At 34.9% G+C, this 26,280-nt stretch overlaps 1 protein-coding gene across 5 annotated transcripts in view; it reads right to left on the bottom strand.

Moving 5' to 3' along the window:
• Nucleotides 1–26,280, bottom strand: part of ANKS1B (ankyrin repeat and sterile alpha motif domain containing 1B) — a 1,070,894-nt gene that overhangs the window by 651,796 nt on the left and 392,818 nt on the right. The window lies entirely within an intron of this gene.

The raw sequence follows: 26,280 nt of genomic DNA, 5'->3' as shown, positions 1-26,280 counted from the left end.
GGCAATCCTCTATAGCTTTTTATGGAAACTGTCGCAAGCAGAAATCTTCAAAAAATTTACTTCCTTGTTATGTTTTTAATTAGTCCCCAATAATTTTCTGTCCTAGACAGTTAGCGGAATTGATGCAAAAGTGACTAAGACTGTGAATTCGTTAGAGACCAGCAAGTTTCTCTGTTCCATGGCCATTGTGTACAATCCCAAGTGAAAAGCAATAATTTATGAAGGCACCTCTTGCTCATAAAAAGCAAGGGGATGAAACTCTACCCACCACATAAAAATATAATTTAGTCTTACTGGGGAATCCAGACATAGGTTCATGAAACAAAAAATGCAAGTGTGACAAGATTGAATTAAATAGATAATTTATAAAATGTCTTACAAGTGTTCAGAGCTCACTCTTGATTCAGGTTTAATACATCAGGTGGGGTTTGAATAAATATCTCAAAAATAAGTCAGGTTCTGAAAGATAGCAGTTTGTGGGGGTGGTGTTCTGAGTAGGCTAAGGCAATATGGGTAAAATTTGAAACAGAAACAAACATCAATCAGCAAGAATTACAAGATGTGTTCATTCACTCTAATCTGTCCTTTCTTTCATTCATTCAATCATACATCTAAAAACATTTATTTGGGGTCAATTATGTATTAGGTATTATGTTATATTCAAAGGATAAATTGAAAAGAATCTCTAGCCGGGGGTTAGGAGGTATGAATGGATGAATAGGTGGAACACAGAGGATTTTTAGGGCAGTGAAACTATTCCGTACGATATTATAACTTTGGATATATGTCATCATACATTTGTCCAAACCCACAGAATGTACAGCACCAAGAGCGAACCCTAATGTAAAGTATGCACTTTGCATGATGATGTGTCAACGTAGGTCCACGGATGGTAGCAAATGTACAGCTCTGGAGCGGGATGTTGACAGCGGAGGAGGCAGTGCCCATGTGGCAGCAGGGAGTAAATGAAGAACCTCTATACCTTCCGCTTGATTTTTCTGTAAACCTAAAACTGCTCTAAAAAATAAAGTCTAGTAAAATTTTAAAAAATCTCGGCCTTGAGAAGTATACAATCAAATGTGACATCAGACATACAAATTATAATGCAATGTAATTTGAGAGTTGATAACAGATAAATGAAGCATGGTGAAAAAGCAGGGGGAGAAGAAATCAGACTATGGCTGGGAAGGAAGATGGCTGTGAAAAGCTGCAGTTTTCAGGCAAGAAAGCTGGGACAGGACACAAAGGCCATGGAGGTGGAAAAAGCATAGATGAAGCTGGTATTTTACGTTAGGAATAAGTTGGAGCTAAGTTTAGATAAGTAAAAGAAGGTTTTATTATGTTATTATTATGTTAAACATATGCTTAATTCTGTAGGCAATGAGAAATATTGAAGACATTTAAGCAGAGACTGGCATAGTAATGATGATAATAGCTCATGGTTACTGAGCTTTGATTATGTGCAGGAAGCATGTTAAATTCTTTTACTTACTGAATCTCACTGAATCCTCAAAATAATTCTTTGAAATAGCTTCTATTATTACCATTCCCATTTTACAGAAAAGATAATCACGAAGTTATATTTCCAGTAAGTGGAAGACAAGAAATCCTAGGCTGATGGCACTGCCCTTCTGCTGGTTAGCATGCCACAGGTATGCAAAAGTGCCTGCAGGGGGCAGAGGCTGAAGACCACTGCCATAGTCGCGGCACAGGCAATCTCTACTTCTGAATAGAGTCAACCAACTCCACAAAAACAAAGTAGAACACAGAGAGAATAAGAAAGAAATAATAAAAACAGAAAATGTCAACCATAAAAACATCTTAGGGTACACTGTGTGTGCTATACGGTATAATACCTGGAAGCAAGGAGACCAGTTAAAACCAGTGACCCAGGATAGATCAGGGCATTAGCATCTGAGTTAGTGATAAATGGTTGGATTCTGGATATACCTTGAAGGCAGACGAATAGAATTTCTTGATGTGTTGGATACAGGGTAGGAGAGAAATAGAGAAGGCGAGCATGACTAAGGTTTTTGGCTTGAGGAACTGAAAGCATGGAGTTTTGATCAGCAGAAATAGGAAAGACTATTGGAGGAGCATACATTCTCTACCACCTCACTTCAAATATTGCCTCTACTCCATTTTCTCTTTTCTCTCCAGTGAAATAATGTCAGACTTTATTATCCTTAGCATTTATTCTCTGTTTTGTACTTTCATTGTTTTTCTCTCTGTATTATTCTGAATAGTTTCTTACACTCATTTCCTAGCTTACTGTTTCTTCAGCCATGTCTAGTCTGATATCAAACTATTTTCTTACTTTCAATTAGGCTTTTCAGTTCTAAAATTTCTATTTGGTTCTTTTTCAAATAAATTGCATCAGCATTTAGCACTTTCAATTCCCTAACAACATCGTCAGGCTTGTTTTTATGTATTAGAAATGGCAAGTAAAGTTATTTTTGTCTTTAATCTGTCTGATAATTCCAATATTTGAAGTCTTCATGAGTCTGTTTCTGTGTCTCTGTTTCTCACTCATGGTATCTTGTTCCACTGTCTGTCTCATCTTCAATTCTGTGCTACTTTTTACTTAACTTTTTGTTAGAATAAAATACACAACATTAAATATGACTTTGTCTTTTACTAAATATTAACTCAAAAAGGCACTCAAACTCATAGTCTAATACCAGATGCTGGAGTCTGTGGAAAACTTGACTGTTCAATGTTAGATGATTTATTTATCAATAACTGCTCTGGATTTCAGTTTTTCTTTAAAAATGCAGATGATCAATAACTATATTCTAGGGTTTATGTGTGCAGAACAAAGTGAGAGAACACAAATGAAAAATAACTAGCATGTAATCAGACATATAGTGTGCAGTTAATAAATTTATTTCCGTTTTCCCTATTAAACCAAATATCACCAGAATTAAACTAAAATATAGAAGAGGAAAGAAAAATCTAGAGGGAAAAGCAAGAAAATAAATAGCAGTACTTTGCAGATAATACGTCTAGAGTAATGACTGTGAGTACTTGGGTAGGATTTGAGACCAGTATCTTTTAGCTATTAACACAAATTGATAGGGACAGAATTTAATTCCAGGAATAAGAGATGATCTCTTGAGGAATGATTTACTGCAAAGGCTGGCCCTGTTAAGTGATTTTTGCATCAAAGCCAGAAAAAACTGCTGGGTAGTCCATGCCGACTGTAAAGCAAAATTTTCTTGAATGTTTCTTATAAGTAATTTAATACACAGTACAAGACAGTGGGTAATCAAGTACTAAATTATTTAGAATAGACTCTAAGTGTCTCCATCTTCTGAATCCATGATCTGTACCATTACACTGATAATTTGATTTTACACTACCTTGCATTGTTCATTATCTCTTCCAGACTAGGTCATATTTTCACAGTGACTTATATGTCTCTACTCTCTCCACAGCTCTTAGCTCAATGCAATCTTTTAAAAATACTAAGTGAAATAAAATGAATAAAATAAAACCTGTGTGTCAATGGCAACCATCATAACTGCCCTTAATTACATGGAGAAAGGTGATCTGGCTTTTATAATTCCATGGTCCTTTTGGAGAAAATCCAAAGGAGAAGCATATTCTGGAACATATATAAAAGTCTTAGGAAACTGATTTATTTCTAAAATATCCTTTATTATATTATTTATAAAAACCCACCAATTAGCCAGTGGACTTTGCAAAATGATAGCCTACGTCCACAATGGTTTTACATGGTCAACATGCATTTCACACCTGCAGCTACAAAATATTTCTGATGAAAAGGAAATGAGGTGTGTAAAAACTGCTTAGAGAAAATTACTGAATATACTTGCAATTTCAGATTGAAATGAGATTTATCTTCTAGTCATAGTCCCTTTCTAAGCACTAGATTATGCATTATGACTGTAAGTTTCCTAAATAATAACAAGCCTGGGGGGAAAAACCTTCTAGTTTACTGGAGCTTTTAGAAGAAAAGTATTCTATGAATACAAAATAATTCATATGCAATGTTACAGAGTGAAATTTTAACATCATTCACTAGCATGTACTGAATAGTTCAAGTGCACCAGAGACCATGCTAACTGTTATGCCAGAGACCATGCTAACTGCTATGTAGCTGACAAACAGGACTGAGATTACTTCTGACTGGAGATTCAGGAAAGGTGTCATGGAAGAGGTGGTAATTAAAGAGTTCTCTGACAGATTAGTAAAATTTAGACATGAAGAAATGAGTGTGAAAGACATTCCAAGAGTTGGAAGTAGGAGGAGCAAAATGTAGAAAGATGGGAAAGAGGCACATTTGTGGAATAAGGAAGAGTTCAGTTTGAATAGAATATAATATTCATGGAGGTAATACTAAGAAATGGAGGAGACATATACAACAAATTTGGGCTCTGGAATTAAATAAATCTAACCTGAAATCCTGCCACATTTAACTTCAGTTTCCTCATCTGTGAAACAGTGCTTTTTTCAGTGTTTTTATAAGGATAAATAAGATATGTGTGTATTTTAATATATTGCTTGGCACATAGCAAGTGCTCAATTAAAGTAACTATTGCTATTATTATCATATACATGTATAATAATAATAACTATAACTAGATAGGTGGCTTGAAGTGTTATTGTGGAAAGTCTTGAATGCAGCACTAATTATCAAGTAAGTATTTAACAATTATTAGCCTAGCAATTCATGAAGTACAGTTTTTAATTGCTGGTCTTAAGTCAGAAATTGGCACACTTTTTCTGCAAAGGTCCAGATTGTAAACATTTTAAGCTCTGCAGGCTACGTTGTGTCTTTCATAACTATTCAACTCTGCTTTTGGAGCACAAAGGTAGCCATAGACAACATGTAAGCAAATGGGCATGGCTGCATTTTTCCCTTTTTTTTTTTTTTTTTGGCCATGCCACAAGGCTTGTGGGATCTTACTTCCCTGACCAGGGATTGAACCCAGGCCCTTGCAGTGAAACTGTGGAGTCCTAACCACTGGACCGCCAGGGAATTCCCAGGTGTGGCTGTACTACAAGAAAACTTTATTTACAACAACAGTCTTGGGCTAGATTTAGTTTGTAGCCCATAGTTTGTAGGCCCCTGTCATAAGTACTTCCATGGAAATGTTCTCCCTCTTAGGGAGAAACCTAGAAGAATGTTATATCATACATTTACGTTTCTATATTCATATTATATATAAACATTCTTCCCAGTATGCAATTAAAACCTATGGTTTCATTATGAAAGTAAAAATTCATTTAACATTTGTAAAACAAATAACATGATATCTAATGCAAGGGCAATGCAATGCCTTGTGCACAGTAAGTGTCTGAAAGATGTTTATTGAATGGATGAATAAATGAATAAGACCAATTGACTTTTGATTCTAAAGTAACTTTTAGTGATAGTATATGACCATCATTTCTGGGAGAATAAGAAAATCATATGTAAAATAGCCCAAATACCTTCTGTTCATTATTTTTAGTGAGAAAGTACTTACTACGTATCATTTGAGGAAGTTAATACTTAACAATTATTTTAAAGAATTATTTAATACACCAAATAGTTAATACTTTCTCCTAGCAATGGTTCCTTAAGAATTTGCAATTCTTTCAAATATACTGGAAACTGAAACACTTGAACCTGCATGACTATCACCAACCACTTTATATATATTCAATAGTATTGATCAAGCAGATATTTTGCCAGATAAAATGTGTGATAATCCAAGAGGGCGGGGATATATGTATACATACAGCTGATTCACTTCCTTACACAGCAGAAACTAGCACAACATTGCAAAGCAACTATATTCAAAAAAAAAAAAATAAGTGTGGTAAGCAGCTTCCAAGATGGTCCCGATTGATCCCTGCCTCATGGTATGCATGCTTCTGTTAAATTCTCACCCCTGAACTGTGTATTGAACTTGTTGATTAGCTTCTAACAAATAAATACAGAAGAACAGTTGACCTATGAACAACGCAGGGTTAGGGATGCTGACACCTAGTCTAAAATCCTAGTATAACTTTCCAGCTGACCCTCTGTATCTGCAGTTCCTCTGTATCTGAGGTTCTGTAACCGGAGATTCAACCAACCACAGATCGTGTAGTCCTGTAGTATGTATTTATTGAAAAAAATCCAAGTATAAATGGATCCCCAACAGTTCAAACCCGTGTTGTTCAAGAGTCAGCTGTAATGAGATATCACTTCTCGGATTAGGTTGGAAAGGGACTGACTTCTGTCTCACATGTTCTCACTTTCTCAGCTCTTTTGCACTGAGGAAAGCAAGTAACCATACTGTGAACATCCTTTTGGAGAGGCCCACGCGGCATTGTGAGGGACTGAAGCCCTCAGTTCAACAGCCTGCTGGGACCTGAAACTTGTCTATAACTGCATGAGTCAGCTTGAAAGTGGATCCTTCAAACCCAGTCAAGCCTTGAAATGACTGCAGTTCTGGCCAACAGCTTGACTCCAACCACAGAGAGACCCTGCGCCAGAACCACCCAGCTAAGCCCCTCCTGCATTCTTGGCCCACAAAAACTGTGAGACAATAAATATTTATTGTTTTCAGCCACAAGTTTTGGGGTAACTTGCTATGCAGCGATAGATAACTAATATATTGGGTGTTTGGCTACCATTTATAACATGGCCAACATGTTAGATGTTTGGGCTACAACGGTAAACAGACTCTCAGCCTCACTTTGAAGTTGTTGCCTATTTAATGGAAAATATAGAATTGCAAAACTGTGTCATTCATGTTACATCAGGCACTATGGAAACACAGAAGAGTGAGCCACTAACGGAATAAGGGGACAGCGTAGGGGTTAGTTTATTGGTAAGAAGAGAAAGTAAAGAAGAAATATTTAATCATAGCTTTGAAGAATGAATGCCATCAAGCACTCAAGAGGGGAGAAGCATTCTAAACAAAGAAAACAGAAATGCAATGGGGCAGAAGTATGAAAGAACATTATGTCTTTGGGGGACTATAAATAGCTCAGCCTGGCTGGAACACAGGATATGTGGGGAAAAATGAATGGAGATGATGTTGGCAAGGTAAAGTATTAAGATGAAAGATGAAAAGGTGTATGAAAAGATGAGAAAATAAAACTGTAAAAGATTGAATTTTTCTATTTAAAAAAATCAGCAACATTGCATTTCTAAAATTGTTTTTATGGTCAAATACCACTTTCATCTAAAAAAGGAACAGACTACAAGGCTAGTCACTTTAAAATTCTCATCATAGAAGAGGCCACATTTGTGTGCTAAATGTGTAATAAAGTTGATTGACCAGCAACTTCAAGCTGACGTTTGGTATCTGAACAACTACAACCTGTAAAGACCTTTGGTCTTATCTATACCAGAGAAGTTCTTCTAAAGAGCCAACAGCTTCAAGGTTGAGAGGACATCAAAGACTCCGCAGTCTCAATTCAACCATGAAAAGCAGCCCCATGAATAGACGATGGGGGGCAGTATTCTCTATTTCCTCATTCCCTCATTCTTGTTCCTTCCCATTTCTCAACCATGGCAGGGAGAGGGTCTTTTAGCATAATTATGATAATTCTATAATCAGAATTATGCTGTAATTTGTGAGGATATTAGTAGAAGAAAGGCTTGTTTGTCACACGGATTCTCCATTCTGAAGAGCTCAAGGATTTAGGAGGAATTAGGGGAGTCACTAACAGGAGAATTTCACCATCCTTCTCCCAGGATGGTGCCAAGAATGACAATTCCTTGACTTTTACCAGCAAGATGAAATAGATCCCTAGGGCAATGCACAGTAAAGAAAATGAGAGGCAGAGGGAGGCCAGAGGAGATGGGTCCTCCCCCCCCCCACCAAGATTGACTTTTATGGACTGAATTGAAAGCAAATGAAATAAATAAAAAATTAAAGAAATAAAATATTTTACCTCATATTGGGCAATTCATGGATTCTTTTGTTTTGCAAATATATCTGTGCTTCAGTTCTCAAACAGATTTTTATTTTCCAGGATCTATTGGCTTTGAGCCCCATTTTGGGTTTCAAGCTTTCCCTTTGGTCTTGACGACAAATTCTTTTTTCTGATTTTACTCTCAGTGGTTGCTAGCATTCATATCCTGTACACCTCTGCTCATTTCAAACTGGCCAAGTCATACCCTAGCACTGTCCTGCCAGGCCAGAATCCCTCCTAAGCAGACACTGACTCCCCATTAAGGGAAGTTAGAAAATGAACTTGCTAAAACCCCAGATGAAAGCATCATAGTAATTGGAGGTGAAAATGAGATTTATTCTTCCGTACCACAGGCCTAAAGTCCAGGATTCTTTCACACTCATGTAAAAATGACTCTGCTGTAGTCTGCATTGACTCATATCTATCATTTATTGAACTTTTCTTATATTCCTCAAAATCTTATCACATTTCTCAATCTTGCTTTCCACCCCAACTCTGCCATTACCTTGGAATCTTCAGATTCCTTGTAGATGTTTTAGCAGTCACCTAAGCCCAACAGTGTTCTGATTTCTATTCATGTGATCTTTGATTTAACTCTTTTCAGGTTCCTGTATCTGAGACTAAACCAGGTACCTCATTACGAACAGCATCTGCTTCATCTGGGCACCTTAATCTTGAAGAACCCATTCCATAGATACAATATGCAATCATTTTATCCATCTCTCATTTCCTTCGCTCACACTAAACCTATTGTTCAATTCCATTGCTATAAACTAATCCTTTTATCCATCTAATTTCATTCAATCCATCAACTCCTTTCTATCTTCACTTTACATATTCAGCTTAGACATAATGATTCATCATTTAATAACTCTCTTACCAATAACTACATCCATTCCTCTTGTCATTTTACCACACGTTCTGAGCAAAACTCTAATCCTATTTGCAATTGACACTTTAATATGCCCATCGTATCTGAAAGGCTTATTCCCCTAGCTGTTTAAAGTGTTGCTGGCAGACAGCCTTCACCTGTCAGCCCTCTTTTTGGGAACTGTGTTCTCTGAAGAGACTTGCCTGACCCAAGGTCATGCCCCCTTCCAGGATCAGCCTGCTTCTGATGTCTGATTAACAGAGAAGTATAAAGGCTGTGCCTAGTCACCAACTTGGGATGATTTTGAAGGACTATCCCAGTTTCAGAGTTCCCTGGGGTGTCTGTAGAGGCCTATGTTGAGAATTCATCGCAGGCTAACCTCCCTTCTAACCTATCTTGCTTCCTTTCCACGTTCATTGCTTCTGAGAGCACTCTTAATTGATCTCCTGTGTGCCAATCTCCACCTCAAAGTCTACTTCCTGGTGAATACAACCTAGACTGAACTCAGTCTAATTGTGCTCAGTGGTCCCTTTCTCAATCTTTTTTGATAATCGGGTACTAATCACTGAGAGAGAAAAACCTACTGCTATGAACTAATGTTATCAAACAATTTAATATGTTCTCACAAATCATTTCATGTGGTAAGAAGAAAAAAACACTCTAATAGAAAAAAATGGACCACCTACCAACAGGTACTTAACAAAAGAAAAGTACAAATAAACGTATAAACATTTTTCTCAAACTTTGCTCAAAATGTTATATGAGTATGTGGATTGCATATAATCTGGGTTTGCTTTGATTTAATAAATATGAAAACAAAATATTCACATAAACATGCAAACAGTATAATATAGTATATGATGATAAGTGAGTCCAAGCCCATCCTAAGGTACCACACCCTACTCCCACTTTTTGTGAGTTCTTGCAGGAATTCATATAAGAGATTGAAAGGGCATGTGCATATTCTGTGTGTATGTGTATCATACATATATCATTTTCTTACACAAATGGAAGCATATGTACTATGATATCAGTTTTCCTTGGTCTTATCCATGCTTCATTTTATGTCCCTACCCTACTTTCCCTTTTTACTATCTTGCCTTCTAATTTTTGTTAGGAAGCTGGATTTTATGTTTCCTCATTAATTGATCAAGTAATTGAGCTTCAACCTAAACTCAGGGTGGCTCCAGGTACCAAACATCAGAGCTCTGGCTCCTCCTCTCTGTGGCTTTCTCAGCTCTGCCCTCCTCCATAGGATGCTCCATCCCTAGGCTGGCACCAAGATGACTGCAGCAGCTCCCAGTATCATATCAGATATGATAATATCAAAATGAAGAAGAGGGTCATCTCTCTCTTGTGTGTTTTTTAAAGAGTCTTATTGGTTGGATTTGATCAAACATTGATATCTAACCCAATCACTAACAAGAGTTGGCTTAAACTAATGTGCATCTGTTCCCTGGGAGGTGGGGTAGAGAGGACTCCTCTGGAAATGCACGGCCATGTAGAGGAGGGCATCTAATTAAAAAATTAGGATTCTGCTAGAGAATAGGAAAGGGATAGAAGAATGGGGGGAGTCAAGGAATAGATGTTAGATAGGTAATCACGAGTGTACACTAGACCTCCTATGTTTTCTATCCCTTCTACGATTAGGCAGGAGTGTAAATAAACACATACTGGCACATTCAAATTTACTCTTCATTAGTTTATCCTTTACTTCTAGCCGCTCCTCTCTTCTCTTTTTTTTCTCTCTCATTTTTACAAGGCTCTTCATGATCTGCTCTCTCCTACCTCTTCAGGCACCACACTTTTCCACGTAATTTTTTACCTTGAATATCCTTCTGGCCTTCACTTGCCTCAGGTAAAGACTCATCCTCTCAAGGAGGACTCCCTTGAAACACCTAGTGTGTGACTGAGAGGAGAGAAGAGTGTCATGAAGAACAAATATGAAAGTGTGAGTTTAGTGCCCTCCTATGTGATCCCGCAGCACCCCGTGCACCTGTTACACGACATATCCTCTGTTTGTATTTTCCTCTTTTACTGGACTGTGAGTTCTTTCAAGGAAGACACAGTGTGTCTAATTTGTCTTTATGTCATCATCACCCTTTACAGATAGATTCATTTTAAGAGGAGTCAGGACTCAATTTTTGAACAGAGTATTATGGACAAAACAGTATTTTTAAACTGTGTTCCATATCATTTACTCACTATCTATGATATGCCTGCAAAGTACTGGGAAGAACAAATTTTCAAATATTCAGAATTTAGCAAAGTCAAATGGCTGAATAAAACCAGTTTAAATTTATGTGATTTAATCAATGCCTGTTGTATTTAATATTCTATCAAATATTATTTGTAAAAAAAAGTTTGCATGGAAAGCAGTGATTGTACTTTACTAGATTACTTCTTTTACATACCCACTGCCAGATGTGTGTTACATACTAATAAATGTGTGCAAACAGGCACACATATACTCTAGTTCTGAGAAGATATCTGTCATGTAAATTAAATATGTGCCAATTATTTCATGGAATTAATGGTGTTTACTCAAAATATCAATAAATTCTAGGAAAACTGGATGTAAATCACCAACTACATAAAGAGAGTTTTGTTTGTAATCAAACAAACATTAGCCAGAAACCTACATTTACTTTGGTTATCTGGCATTTTGACATAAAATGTGGCCACAAATTAGTCTTATTTGATGATTATCATCTAAACATATATTTCCTTTGACATGCTATTATGCTCTTCAAATTATGTGGATATCCACGAAGACAGACTTCACATATTGTAAGAGAAATACATTGTATAGAATTATAATTTGTTTAGATACACCTTGGGAAAAGTTAGATAGCATTTCATATGCTTCCATAAATCAGATTGAAATGTCTCAGGATCCCCAGAAAGTAAAATGGGAACCAAAGTATTATTTAATCCTAACTCATCTCTTTTTCTCTTTTATACCCACAGCAGGAGTAAAACTTAACTGGAAGCCAAGATTTCCATCTTTTTCTATTCTAGAGAAAACTCTATGTTCACACTATTGTGTAATTTCTTCCTTATTGAAGAGTCTCTCTATCCAGATGATAGTATCAGCAAACAGATGAATCTTCTTGGGTCCCATTGCCTAGAGATATTTTCAAATACCATTACTCCCAACATTACTATTGTCCTTTAATGCTGCTTTCCTATACATATTCTTTTACCTAAACATTCCAGATTCAGTAAATTGTTCATTTGTCCCCAAAAAATCAGTGATGCTTTTACTACACATTATCAAAAATTTTTGTTTGAAACTCGAAGACATTTTTTCTTGTTAACAAAATATTGCTTAATACTAGCTATAAAGTCATATCTATTTATGAGTGCAAAAGTATCTAATGATTGGAACTTTAAAGGCCCAAAGAGTCTTGTTTTTTAAAAAGAAAAAAATTAGGTGTCAAAAAAGATCTCAGAGCTTCTGATGCATGTGTTATAAATTGTATATACATCTCAGGGGCCTCTTTCACAAGCAACCAGAAGTCCTTTTGTAATTATCAGGCTCAATGCCCATTTTCTGATTTACAGAGTTATGATGAGGAATATTCCTAGTTCATACACTGCTTAGCATCTCTGAATTGACCAATCAATGTGTCAGTACACACAGGTTAGTAATTGGTAGACGCACAACAACATAACACATACACACAGACATACACACAACTTTTAAAGTGTTTACTCTTCGTTGCACCACTAATAGGAGATAAATATATTGATGTTACTCTTTCAAATATACTTAAAGCTCCAAGATGTAATATAGGTTTTTCTATAATCTGTGAAACCCCTGCTTTCCCTCAAAAAAAACCCCGCCATTCTGGCAAACTAGAGACAAACAATAGAAGAATGGACTAGCATGAAAGTCCTTCTGCTTTCACTGTTGCCACAATCCATTGTTAAGTTATATAGTGGTCCCTATAGTAAATGTCCTTAGAATTGATAGTTAAAAACTTTTACATGGAATGAAAGTGCTAGATGACAAATTTTAATCCCATCAATTCAACGGATTGCACAAACCTAATCATCACAGTAAATTATAATCTGACCTTGAAGAAAACATGTCATGAGTTGAAACAAATTTATCTTTATCCCTGAAAAATCAGGAGCTTATTTTTAAAGAAATTTCTCCCTTCTTTCTTTATGAATCTGTTGAATAATGCATAAATCAATATTCCCTGTAATTTTTCTAAAATAGATATCTGAAGACTGCACTCCTGGTCTTTTACTCTGCTGGCTCCCCAATGCCCTCCGCATGGTAGACAAGGTTTGTTATAATTTATATTCAACTATTTCTCTCCTCCTTCATCTTTTCCCACAGCCCCTTACTCATCTTCTACACCAGAAAAAGACACTAGTTCTCAGAATGCACCTACTTTTTTTCTGACATGTAGGTCCTTTTTTCCTTTGTATGACAATTCACTAAATATCCTGCTAGGCCCAGTTCAAATGCTATCTTCTTAGTGAAGTCTTCTCTGGCTGTTAGTCAGTAACTCTGTGATAGTTTCTGCATCATTTCCTCATATATCTAAGATTAAGCTTATCACATTATAATTATTCATGTACAAAGTTCCCCATAAAGACTGTGAGCCCCTTGAAGGCAAGAACCTTTTCTCACTTTCTTTATAGACCCCCAAACTAAGTACTGGATGTTAGACGAATAAACACGGGCAAGATACTATATCAACTGATTAGATACTGCAAAATGGTAAAGGAGTAACATAATCTCATCCCATATTTTGAGGGAAGAGGATTTCAAAAAGCATCTTAGGATTTAAAAAAAAAAAGGTTTCTAGATGCTAATAAATCATTGAGGGTAGTAACAATGCTGTCATCATCAAGCTCCTCTACAACCAACTTTCCTTTAACATTTATTAAAGTTTCTGTATCAACCATGGTTACAATAAGATATATACTTGATTTTAACCAAGTAAAATTGTGCATGAAAATAAAATCTTAGAAGGCAGCACACCAAATGTTAATAACACTCATCTCCAACTGGTAAGATTATGTTTTATCTTTATTTTAAAAACATTTTTCCTACTTCTCAAATATTCTTCAATGAATATATATTACTTTATGTTTGTTTCAAACATTGGATGTTTTTAAAAAGGCATTATAGATGCATTTAAAAATCTCACTTCTAACCTGTCATAAATCTACGCCACTGCCTCTCTCTCAAGAGTTAATCACCATCCCAAAGTTGGTATGCATCCTCTATCTGTGAGTTTATTCTTTCATTACTTATGTATATACTCATTATCTAATTATATTCATTATATATTGGGTATATTGTGTTTTACTTTTATATATAAATATATTATGTGTACAATTTGGAATTTTACTTTTTTTCACTTCACATTGTTTTCAAGATACACCCAAATAAATGTTTGTAAACCCTAGTATTTTCATTTTAATTGAAGCATAATGTTCCATCTTACTAAAATTTACACTGTAATTCTCTGCCTTATGGACCTTTTATTTTTCCCAATTTTTTTTCCTACAAACAATGTTGCAATGAACATCCTTCAGGTCCTCAGAGTTTTGTTAAAGAACTATCCTTAGAAGCAGAATTGCTAGATAGGAGAACACGTGCATTTAAAATTTTTTAAAATTATTATTAATATTAAATTGTTCTCAAATATGGAGCACCAGTTTTGTTTTTTGTTTTTTGTTTTGGTGCACAGGCTTAGTTGCTCCGCAGCATGTGGGATCTTCCTAGAGCAGGGATCGAACCCTGTGTCCTCTGTATTGGCAGGCAGGTTCTTAACAACTGCACCACCTAGGAAGCCCCAGAGTACCAGTTTATAATCCTATTAGCTGTGTGCAAGAGTTTGTTTTCCTATGTCTTTGTGGTACTTCATACCATCAGAATTTTGGGGTCATTATGGTGGTCAGATATAAATTGGTATCACATAGTGGTCTTAATTTAAATTTCTCTGTTACTGGGGTTAACTATGTTTATTGGCCTTTCAAAATCTGTTTTCAGTTAATTGCCTTTGTCAGCTGTTTCAATGGTTTTGTTTGTTCTTTGTTTTTTCTTTTTGTTCATTCTCTTGTAGTATTGTACTAATCCCTCCTCAGTGTTATGCACTGCAATCATTTCTCCCAGTAACTGGCTTTTTAAACACATTTTGTGGTATCTTACACTAAGCATGAATTTCATTTTTAATTTTAATGTAGTTGATTTTATCAATCATTTTCTTAACAATGTGTACTTTCTGTCTTAAGAAATCCTTCCCTGTACTAAAATGATCATAAGAATTATCTCCCTTAATTTGTTAACTTGAGGAAACGTATTGAAAGATTTTCTGATGCCTAAAGATCCTTCAGATAGTAAGATAAATCCTATTTAGTCATGGTGTACATTTTAGTAAATTGTTGGATTCAATGTGGTAATAATGTGTTTAGAATTTGTGCATTTGTTTTCATACCAGGGATTAATTCATGTTTATTTTTCTTACACACTTCTTGTCCAGTTTTGTACCCAAGACATTTAAGCACAAAGTTGGCCATTTACCTCTTTGTGAATTCTCTTAAAGAGTTTGTACAGCCTCGATATTATCCATTCATTAAGCTTTGTTATAACTATCCTATCAAACCGTCTTCATCATTTGTTTGTGGTATCAAATCTCTTCCATTAATGTCTATCTGTATTAAGTTATAACTGGTAATTTCTATTTTTTCCACAAATTTGTACAACTTAATCTTGTCTTAAAATTTTTTGGAATAAAATCATTCATAATATTACCTATGACTTCTTAATTTTTTTTATTTTTTACTTATTGGATGTGCCACGCAGCTTGCAGGATCTTAGTTCCCCCGACCAGGGATTGAAATCCAGCCCTTGGCAGTGAGAGCACAGAGTGCTAACCATTGGACAACCAGGGAATTCCCTTATGGTTTCTTAAAATCTCTTCTGAGTCTTTGGTTACATTTTCCTTTTTTTTTTTTTTCCTAAATAATATTTATTTGCACCTTCTCTCTTTCCTTTTGATTAGTCTTGCTAAGGGCTTTTTTTGATCAGTCTTGCTAAGGCTATACTATTAGCCTTTTGAAATACTAATTTCCTTTATGATTTTGTTTTACTTCTTGAGTTACTTTGAAATGTATTCCTTTTTAGTTTTCAAATTTACAGGTGAGGGTTCTAGAAGGATGGTAGCTTAGATGTGCTTCCTTAACTTACTGCAAACCATCTAGCTATTCCAAGCCACGCAGCTCCTGAAGCCAACTGGCAAATTGTGTCTGGAGGGAAGAGCAAGAAAGTTGTTACAGGACTGCTTCCTCTCTGGGATAGATGAGTCTTAGAATTAGTGTAGGAATGCCCAGGGGCAAGGTGCAGAATCCCAGGAAGAATTTATCTGGCACAGAATGTGGTACCCCAGGGGAAATGTTAGCATTGGTCTACATGGTGTACACTTCCATGTACCCCGAGGAACCAAGGACTTTCTGAACAGGTGTTCTAAGTTAGGTGTCTTCACCTAAAATGCTGGAAAAAGTTTACAGATAAGCCTTCTCCTGGTGCTTTGACAGGTAATTGATCTGCTTACTGTTATGCTACTGACTCTAAGAGTCAGAGAATTTGAAATGTTTCACTCTTCTAGAGGCTGCCATTCTTTAAGGCACTGAAACAACTAAATCTAAGCTTTAAGGAGTAGACCAAGAAACAAACAAACACACAAAAAAACAAGCACCTAAAAGGGTCCAGCAACCAGAGAAAGAAATAACAGAAAATTGAGAATAAACTAACAAAATAGAGCTGCTAGTAGAGACAGATAAGAATTTTTAACACAAATAATAATAAGAGAGCTTAAAAATATTAAAGTACAGCATATTAAAAAAGACTTTTTTGGGGAGAAACAGTAACAAGTCAAAAAAATTTAGAACTTAAAGCTAAGGATGGTTTATTTTTCAAAACTGAATTTGTGCCCTAGAATATGAAGTGAAAGAAATATCTCAAACTACAGAGTAAATACATATATATATATATAAATGAAGGTAGAAATCCTGGAGACTTATTATACAAATAGTAAGAATTCCAGAAAAAGAAATAGATGAATATATATATCAATAATTTTAAAGTATAATTAAAAATTCCCCTAGTGAATAAAATTCTTAATCTGCATGTTGAAGTTCTAGGCAAGATTAATCAAAAAGATTCATATATATAGTCATATAAAGTCATACACTGGAAAAATCTCTGGGATAAAAGGGTTATCATACAAGGCTCCCAGAGGGAAATAACACTTTATTTATAATGGACAATGACACTGGCATTAAACTTTTCATCTGCAGCACTGAAAACTAGAAGATAATGGACTATTATCTGAAAAAACACTTAAGAAAGAACTCTGGACAGAACAGACACTTAAGATAGGTGATGTATAAAAGGAAAAAAGTAGTGGTGAAAAATAAAACAACTATCTCTAGCTCTATCTATCTATCATCTATCTAATAGACTCTCTGATAATGGTTAAATAATTAAAATAAGGACTCTAAATCAAGAATCTTGAAATAGGTGAGAAATGCTGCAATGAATATTCTATTAAAATTCCAGAAGTTGGGTGTTTGAAGGAGAGAAGGAAGAGGTAGGAACATTCTACATCTACATCTGAGAAGAGTTGAAGGCAGGGAATTAAAATTATTATAAAAGTCCCATATTATAGGGGAATGTCAGAGGCTGCTAGTTATCTCCCAATATCTTACTCTTCTCTTATTCTTTAATAACTGAATCCTCATTTCTTAGCTAGACCAAAGTCTACCGAGAATTCCTAGCTTCCTTTGCAAGAAGCAATGGCCATATGACTAAGTTCTGGCTAAGCAGAAAGGATGTGGGATGTGTGCAGATTCCAGAGAATGCCCTTACAGGATCTGGGTATGTCTTCACCTTCCCCTGATTCCTCTTCTCTTTAGTTGGAATGTGATGCGGCGAGGATAGGGTGTGGATGAGAACAACCCAACGCTGACAGAGGAACAATGCAGAAGCCTTGGGTCCTAGAGCTTATAGAGCCACCATGCCAACCCTGGGCTGCTTATCCTAGAACGTACATGAGAGGGAAATAATATTCTATCTTGTTTAAGCCATGTTTATCTTGGATATCTGTTACAATAAAGTTATATCCTAATGAATACATGGGGCAAAAGAGCTATCAGTGGGGAAGTAGACTGTTTTAGTAAACATTTGGTATCTTGTTTTCATCTGATGCTAGAAAAATGAATATTTGATTATGAGATTGTGAAAAGGAAGGTAATCATTACAGTTATAATAAAGAACAGTAAAAATACTAAATGAACAAAGGGTAAAAATTACTAGCAACTGAGTGAAACCGGAAAAATAATTTTTAGAAAAGAACAAAAGAGAAAAAATAAACTAAAATAAATAAGAAACATTAAATGAAAGTAATAAAATCAAATATATCAGTTGTTTCTATATATATAAATTCCTTTTATATATATATAAGGAATTATCTCCTAATAAAAATAGAGATGGCTGCAATTAAGGTGTTAGCTAGGTCTGTGGTCTCATCTGAGGTTTGGCTTGGAGCAGCTGGCTTCATTCACATTACTGTTAGCAGCATTGGGTTCTCACAGTACTGTTGGGCTGACAGCCTTAGCTTCTCACTGGCTGTCACTAGAGGCTTCCCTCAGTTCTTTGCCATGTGGACCTCTCCACAGAGCAGCCCACAATGCGGACGGTGGTTTCCATCAGACTGAATAAGCCAGAGAGCACAAGAGAACTAGCCAGAGGGAAGCCAAAGCTTTTTTGTAACGTGATCTCAGAAATGACACCCATCACTTTTGCGATAGTCTATCCATTGGAAGTAAGTCACTAAGTCCAGTCCACACACAAAGGGAAGAGATTATGCAAGGACATAAATGCTGAGAGGTAGAATAACTGGAAGTTATCTTAGAGTCTTAATATCACAGTTGTGCAGGAAAAAGCTACTCTCAAACTACTGTTGGTAACAGAAACGGATACAGCCATTCTGGAAAACAACAGCATTATTAGTGCCTCTGGATAGCGTGACCCACTTACCTTGGGTTGCTATGTTCTTTCTCAGTTTTAAAACTGGAAGTTCTACATCCTGGAACCCCTTTAGTCCTGGGACTTGATTAGCCACCCTAACTCTGAAGCCAGGCTGTGGGGTTTAAACCATGACTCCACACTTCCTAGCAATGTGACTTTGGGTAAGTTACTTAATTTCTCTGTGTCTCGGTTTCCTTATCTGTAAAATAAGAATAATAATAGCACGTTTGTGGAAACTAAAGGATATAATGCACGCAAGCTGCTTTAAGCAATGTCTGGCACATAAAAAAGTGCCCAGTGATATTAGCTATTATTATTATTGGTATTAAAGACATACATATCCTTTCACTAGGGTATGCACACAATTATCATCCAAACTGGGACACTTGTGAAAGGGAAAGGGAGTGCTAGCAACAATTATGCCAGGTCATCAAGCATGAAAGAGAATATTCCAGGGAAACTGGAATGTATGATCCTTACGTTTGACCCACCTTGAAGTTTATCTCATTGAAATAAAAGCACCTCCATATAAGACAAGTGCACAACAATGTCTGCTGCTGTTTTGTTCACAGTGGGAAAATAATGCAAAATGAAGGGAATGATAATCACTAGAGGTGGAATAAATCATAATACCAGAAAATATTATGCAACCTTTAAAATAATGAATTATAGAAATACCAACTGACTTGAAGGAAGTCCTTTGACATGTTGTTGAGTGAGAAAAATAATAAGAAGGAAAATATGTGTGGTTTCATTTTTGTGAAATAAAAGGTTTACACTCAGAGGCAAATATTAAAGTTTAAGCCTTCGGGTTCAGCACGTTCATGGGCCGCTTTCAATGGGCTGGGTTGGGCTGTGGAATGTTCTTATAAATTTTGTAAAAGTAAAATATTTTAATTGCAATAAGTTAAGATCTCTGTTTCTTTCAACTCCAATTTCCCTGCTATCATACTTCTCTTTGTTCTGGGTAGTATTAGAATGGCTGCAGACACTTTGGGGTTCTGGCTAATGAGATGAGTTTTGGATACATTTAGTCTGAGTTTAGTTGGGTATATTTATGATGTTTGAAGTCACTTCCATGTACAGCCCACATGTAAGAATGGCTTCTAGGAATATTCTTGCCATCTCCTGTGCAAACTCACCTTGTATGTGAATGTAAGGTTTAGAGCATTATTTTGATATGAGCCATACTGGGATATGAGTGTGGCCTAGAAATATTCGGGTACCAGATATATTTGTGTAGTGGGGGACAATATTTGAAATGTACAGAAGTTAGTGCATGGAAAGTTCTTCCAAATCTTATAGCTTTGATATGAAAGAGGGATTTTATCAAATTTTACAACAATCCTAAGAATTAGCATGGCAGTACCAATAACAGATTGTAAGGCTGAAAAAAATTTTCTACAAACTAATTTAAAAAAAAAAATGATTTAGATGAACCATGCTAGAAGACAGAATTATTTTATTTTTTCTATAGTATCATTGTCCAATAAAAATATAATGTGAGCCATGCATATAATTTTAAATTTGCTAGTAGCCACATTTTCAGTTTTAAAAATAGATAAAAATAATTTTATTAATATATCTAACAATTTATTCAAAATATTTTCATTCCAATTACTAATAAAATATTTTACATTCTTTTTTGTGTACTAAGCCTTCATAATCTGAAGTGTAATTTACACATTCAGCATATGTCAATTCAGACAGTACATTTTCATTGGAAATATAATGATCTGTATTTAGATTTTGTAAAACTACAGTGGGAAAAGTAGATTCATATGACCAAGTTATTCAAAACACATTTAAAAGCTTTCAAATAATTGAATTGTTAAAAAAAAATAATTTTTCTTTAATATTTATATCCACATCGACAAAATTGTTTGATCATTTTTAGAGCAACTGATTTGATTTGACATAAAATATTTTCAGCCTCAAAACTATGTCTGCCCAAGTTAAGTTCCCTGACTCGGCATTACTAATAGAAAAGTCAAAGGAGTATTACATAAATTTAAATTACAAGCTTGAATTCTACTAAAAATAGTTTTTAAATGTTTTGTTGGACATCTATTTCTGATTTTAAGCAAGTAATTTTCACAGATGTTGAGAGCAAACTTCTCAAATTTACTATGTACTTGCTGAATGTACCTCATTATTTTACACTTGTTTATCTTTAAACTTTTTTTAGACAACAAAAAGCTTTTTCTGTTTGCTGTGCCATGGCAAATTACAATCACCATCATCATGACAGTTGTGACGTACTGTATTCCAGTCTTTCTTTTTTTTCTTTACTTCTCCAGATATTAAAGTGCAAGGTGAAAAAGAAGATGAGGTAAGGGGAATGGGGAAGCCTTGGTCATTTTAGGAAAGATCCAGACCTTCTTAGGTCTACTGGAACTCATGCCTGCTGGCCCTCTCAAATTGTAGGACTGCATGGAGAGGACCTACTAGTTTCTACAGCTGATTAACAGTGAGAAGACAATCTTTGCTTGCAGACAACTGCACTCTCTATGAATGGTTACAATAAAGAAAAAAAGTTGCAAACTAATGGGTATGTATGATTTTATTTTGGTAAAAAGAAACAAAATACACATGTAGGGACATCCTTGGTGGCGCAGTGGTTAAGAATCCACCTACCAATGCAGGGGACATGGGTTCGATCCCTGGTCCAGGAAGATCCCACATGCCTCGGAGCAACTAAGCCCGTGCGCCGCAACAACTGAGCCTGCGCTCTAGAGCCAGAGAACCATAACTATTGAAGCCCGCCTGCCTGGAGCCCTGCTCCACAACAAGAGAAGCCGCCACAGTGAGAAGCTGTGCACCACAAAGAACAGTAGCCCCTGCTCACCGCAACCAGGGACAGCCCGCGTGCAGCTGCAAAGACCCAATGCAGCCAATAATAAAAACAAAAAAACAAAAAACCATATAATATACACATATATATGCTTTTCCATGCTAGTATGTGTAAGAGACAGTTAAAGGATATAGGCTAGCTGTTATTGTTTCAATGAAGGTGGGTTTCGGAGTTGGAACAGTCTGGTCAGACAAAATGGGGGAAACGATTAGCATTCCTTTATAAAACTATGTATCATATTATAGGCTTTAATTCAGTACTACAAGCATATATTTCCTAATTTCATTACACTATAATCCGAGGTTGGGGATTATAAGTGCTTTATGTTGGCGTGAGAAGATGTATGTATTGTCTATTGATGGATACAGAGTTCTAGACATGTCCATTAAATCAAGCTTGTTAATTGTATTATTTAGCAGTCTACATTCTTATGTTTCTTCTTTTTTCAATATTCTGAATGAAATGTGGTATATTAAAATCGTACACAGATTGTAGATTTCGGTTTTCAAACTCCTATCAGTTTTGGCTTCTAACATTTCAAGGCAAGGCTGTGTGTGAAAAAATTTATGACTTTTATAACCTTCTTGGTATTGTGTTTTATCATTTCATTGTTATACAATACCTCTCTTTATCTCTTTTATTGTTTTTAATTTTCAATTATGACTGATGATATTGCTTCAGTGTCTTTCTTTAGGTTGGTTTTGCTTGATCATTTGTTTTTGCACTCCAGTTGTGTCATTTTATTTAGATTTGACCCCTGTAAACAATATACAGCAAGATTTTAAAAATTACATCCAATATGATCATCTTTGTCTTTCATCAGTTATTTTCTATTTTGTATTTTTGGTTCACCATGCTTACTCTTTGCTTTACTTATTTTTTTCCAGATTTAGGGATTTTATAATTAATAAAGATTCCTTTTTTTCTTTTATTTTCCATTATTAGTTTGTAAGATATAAACTATGTTTCTAATTTTTAGTGGTTTCTCTGGAAATGCTTTTAAAAACAACAAAAACATTCAAAAGTCATTAAGTGGGTTTGTTTCTCTAGTTCTTTAGCCCACTTTATTTACTCTTGGGGTAATAAATTTAACATCCCCAGCTGCACATTTTCTGCAGTAGGCCTGACTTCTGGGTCCCACTTCAGATGAAGCACTCCATTACCCTAAAGGATTCAGTCTCCTTACAGATCCTGCCCATTTCTGGGCCCCGTCACCAGCTGGTCTGCCATTTAGATTCCACTTTCTATTTTGTGTTTCTCATCTGATTGAGCATGGAGATATTTTCTTTTTCAGCACAGCCAAAGTTTACAATTTTCTCATATTTTATCCCTCATCATTGTTTTGATGCATTGGAAAAAAAGGGAAGGGTTACTTTAAAATAAATCTGACAGATCTTGCCAAGTTGACAGTTCAAAACACCTGTCAACATATTTAAATCAATAAAAACATACAATTGATTTAAAAATCAATACAATACAAATGTATGTATACCCAGTGTTCATTCTCAATTATGGAAAAGCTGTGAACAACAGAAAAGAAAAAAATGGGAAAGGAATAAACCAGAATGTTAACATTAGTTGCTCTGATAGGTGGGATTCAGGGAAAATATTTTGTTTTTGCACAAAATTACTAAAATAATTTATTTAATGTTATGATGAGGACACAAACTTATTTTTAACAAGCTACTAGAAGAAAAAAATAAACATTATATTACTAGCTATGTTGAAAATTTTTATATTACACTAAAAAATAACACCAATCCAACAGGATTTCCTAAGGGAAACAATTAGTTAAAAGATATTTAAAATAAGCTTATTTATTCAGAAAAATTTCTGTGCTGCTATGTCTCAGAATTTAGACGAATCACTTTTTTCCACACTCAGGTACAGTAATCTAGGTATGCTTCACTTGATATGATTCAGGATCTTCATACTTGCTTGTAACTTAATGTCTGCTTAGTACTTTTAAATTTTCTATGGAAAGGAATGCTAGCTGGTGCACTGCTCTTGACTTGTTTGTGGCACAGTTTTTAAGCATTCCATTATTCTCATTTCCTCTATTCACAGGTGAGAGACACAGAAGACACTAGATGATTATTTGGTAATGAATTGAATGGTTCTATAGAAATTAAAAGCATAGAAAGCCTATGTGATTAAATGGCACCTGCAGTTTCTTCTCTGTGTTCTGTGCATAAAGAACAGAATCGAATATCCCACAGAGAATGAATGTGGCCAAGTTTGGCAGTAAAATATGTAACTCTGGATGCAATAATGGCCTATTTGAGCCCTTTTGACTCTCAGTGTCTAGAATGCTCTGAGCTTTTATTTAGCAATGTATTGTAGATAAAACCTTTCCTATTATTTCATGTCTAATATGTTTTCTTTTTCTTCGTGTCTCATACACCTAAGGACCTGGAAAATAGTAAGTCCTCTATAAGAAGTTGTGGAACAAATGAATGAATAAATGAATAGATCTTATGAAAAGAGACAGTTCTAAACAGTGCTTTGGAGTACTGGGGAAGAGCTATGAATAATACAGTCTGACAGTCACAGTGAATTCTCATTCTTTCAACAAACTATTCATCTGCTTTGATGTAGTTTCCTCTACTACAATAGGAGATATGATGATAAATGTGATGAAATGGTAAATCCAGAAATTTTTAGTGCATTAATTCTTGACTGAGATTAAATAAAATTACTTTTAATTCTCCACTTTTCTTAACTATTCAAACCGAGTCTGTCAATACCCAAAAGTAATACGTAAGAATAAGCTATTTCTGTCTTTTCCATTTGTTATAAATTGCTTCTGGGAGACCAACAGAAAAACAATCTATTACAAGTCTCTTAGATCTATGTGTTCTAATAAAAATGTAAAATGTAATATACTGGATAAAATCTAGCATAAAATATATTAATGTAAAATTGTTACTTTTTAAATGTATAGGGTGACTGTAGTTGGATGTCAGTTAATTTTGCTAATGTTACTTAATTAATAGTGTAGGAGTACCTAAAGAGAGAACTAGTAGTCTTAGTGTAATATTACATTAATAATACAGCTTCTATGGAAAAGAATAAAAAATGCATTAGTGAGTTTGCCAGTAGATGAATCTGATATGTCTAGACAGTGTAGGGAGAAAAAGAAAAAGGTGTTAAATATAAGACTACAAGCATTATACAAGATTTCTTTAAGACTATAATTTCAGTGTAACATTATTTCCAATTTAATGCTGTATGTAGCAGCTGCTAAACAAAACGAAATTAACAAGGGAGGCCATGAAATAACAGCTTAATCATCAGAATGGATTGAAATTGCACAACTGTAAATTCCCATGAGCTATAACAATATTTCCTCTTTTAGGAGCATTGAGAATAACTCTTGTCAAGTGTTCAACCAGTCCCCCAAACAAGATAATCTAAATTAAAATATCCTGAATATGAGCAAAAACGTAAGTTAAAAACTTGAATTTTTAATAGATAAAGGATTATTACAGGGGAAGTTTCAGTATTTTATAGACAGTATCCATCCTTAGTCTATTCAACTTTCTTTCTTCAAAGAGGAAAATCACCTACATATTTAACATGAACTAGATAGATGTGTATTGTTTCGACCTGAACTACTTTAACTTTATAGGTGACTAAGTTATTTTTAATTTCCTAATTATAAAAACAATATGTGTTAATTGTAGAAATTTGAACAATTCAAAAAAGTATGAAAAAAATTAAAATTACATGTAATCCTAGCATCTAGAGAGAGTTCTATGAATATGATACCTTTCTGATCTTTTTTTTCCATGCACATACACATAATATTAGTCTGCAACCAAATTTCTATCAAATAGTAAATATACATTCATTCATTCAACAGATATTTATTGAGGGGCAACTATGTGCCATTATAGAATTTGAATAATTAGATATTATTTGAAAATATTATTTTTAATGATTATAGATGAGTTTATCCTTTTATCATTATTACTTAAGCATTCACTTGGTTTGACTTTTGGGTTGTCTCCCCAATTCATCTACTTACTTTAGACTGATTAGAACATTCCCCAGTACCACTTCACAGATGGGCACAATATAGATCTATCACAAACCACTAAACAAATTTCCAACCCTTTCTATTTTGTTTGAAAGGAAAAATTCAACAGCCAGGACATGGAAGCAACCTAAATGTCCATCAACAGATGAATATATAAAGAAGATGTGGTGCATATACACAATGGAATATTACTCAGCCATAAAAAGCAATGAAATTGAGTTATTTGTAGTGAGGTGGATGGACCTAGAGTCTGTCAAATCACATGCTTAACTAATTAAATAATTAATTCCTGAATTGTGAATGTGGTTAAGAATATGATCTCTTGAGTAAAGTATCCTATATGTGAAAAATTTCAGCACTGCCATTTTCTAAAAAAAACTCTATTTCTGTGACTTGTTTCCCTTTCTGCAAAATAGTAACGATAAAACTACTTACTTCATAAAAAACTTAAGATTAAACAAGTTAATATGCATAAAGTAAGTAGTCAATAACATTAGCTATTATTATTTTTTATTAATATTTACTGAATC

The sequence above is a fragment of the Hippopotamus amphibius genome, chromosome 7 (assembly GCF_030028045.1).
Source record: "Hippopotamus amphibius kiboko isolate mHipAmp2 chromosome 7, mHipAmp2.hap2, whole genome shotgun sequence".
In the NCBI taxonomy this organism is placed as follows: domain Eukaryota; kingdom Metazoa; phylum Chordata; class Mammalia; order Artiodactyla; family Hippopotamidae; genus Hippopotamus; species Hippopotamus amphibius.
The sequence above is the reverse complement of the archived record's forward strand: the minus strand, read 5'-3'. Positions and strand labels throughout refer to the sequence as shown.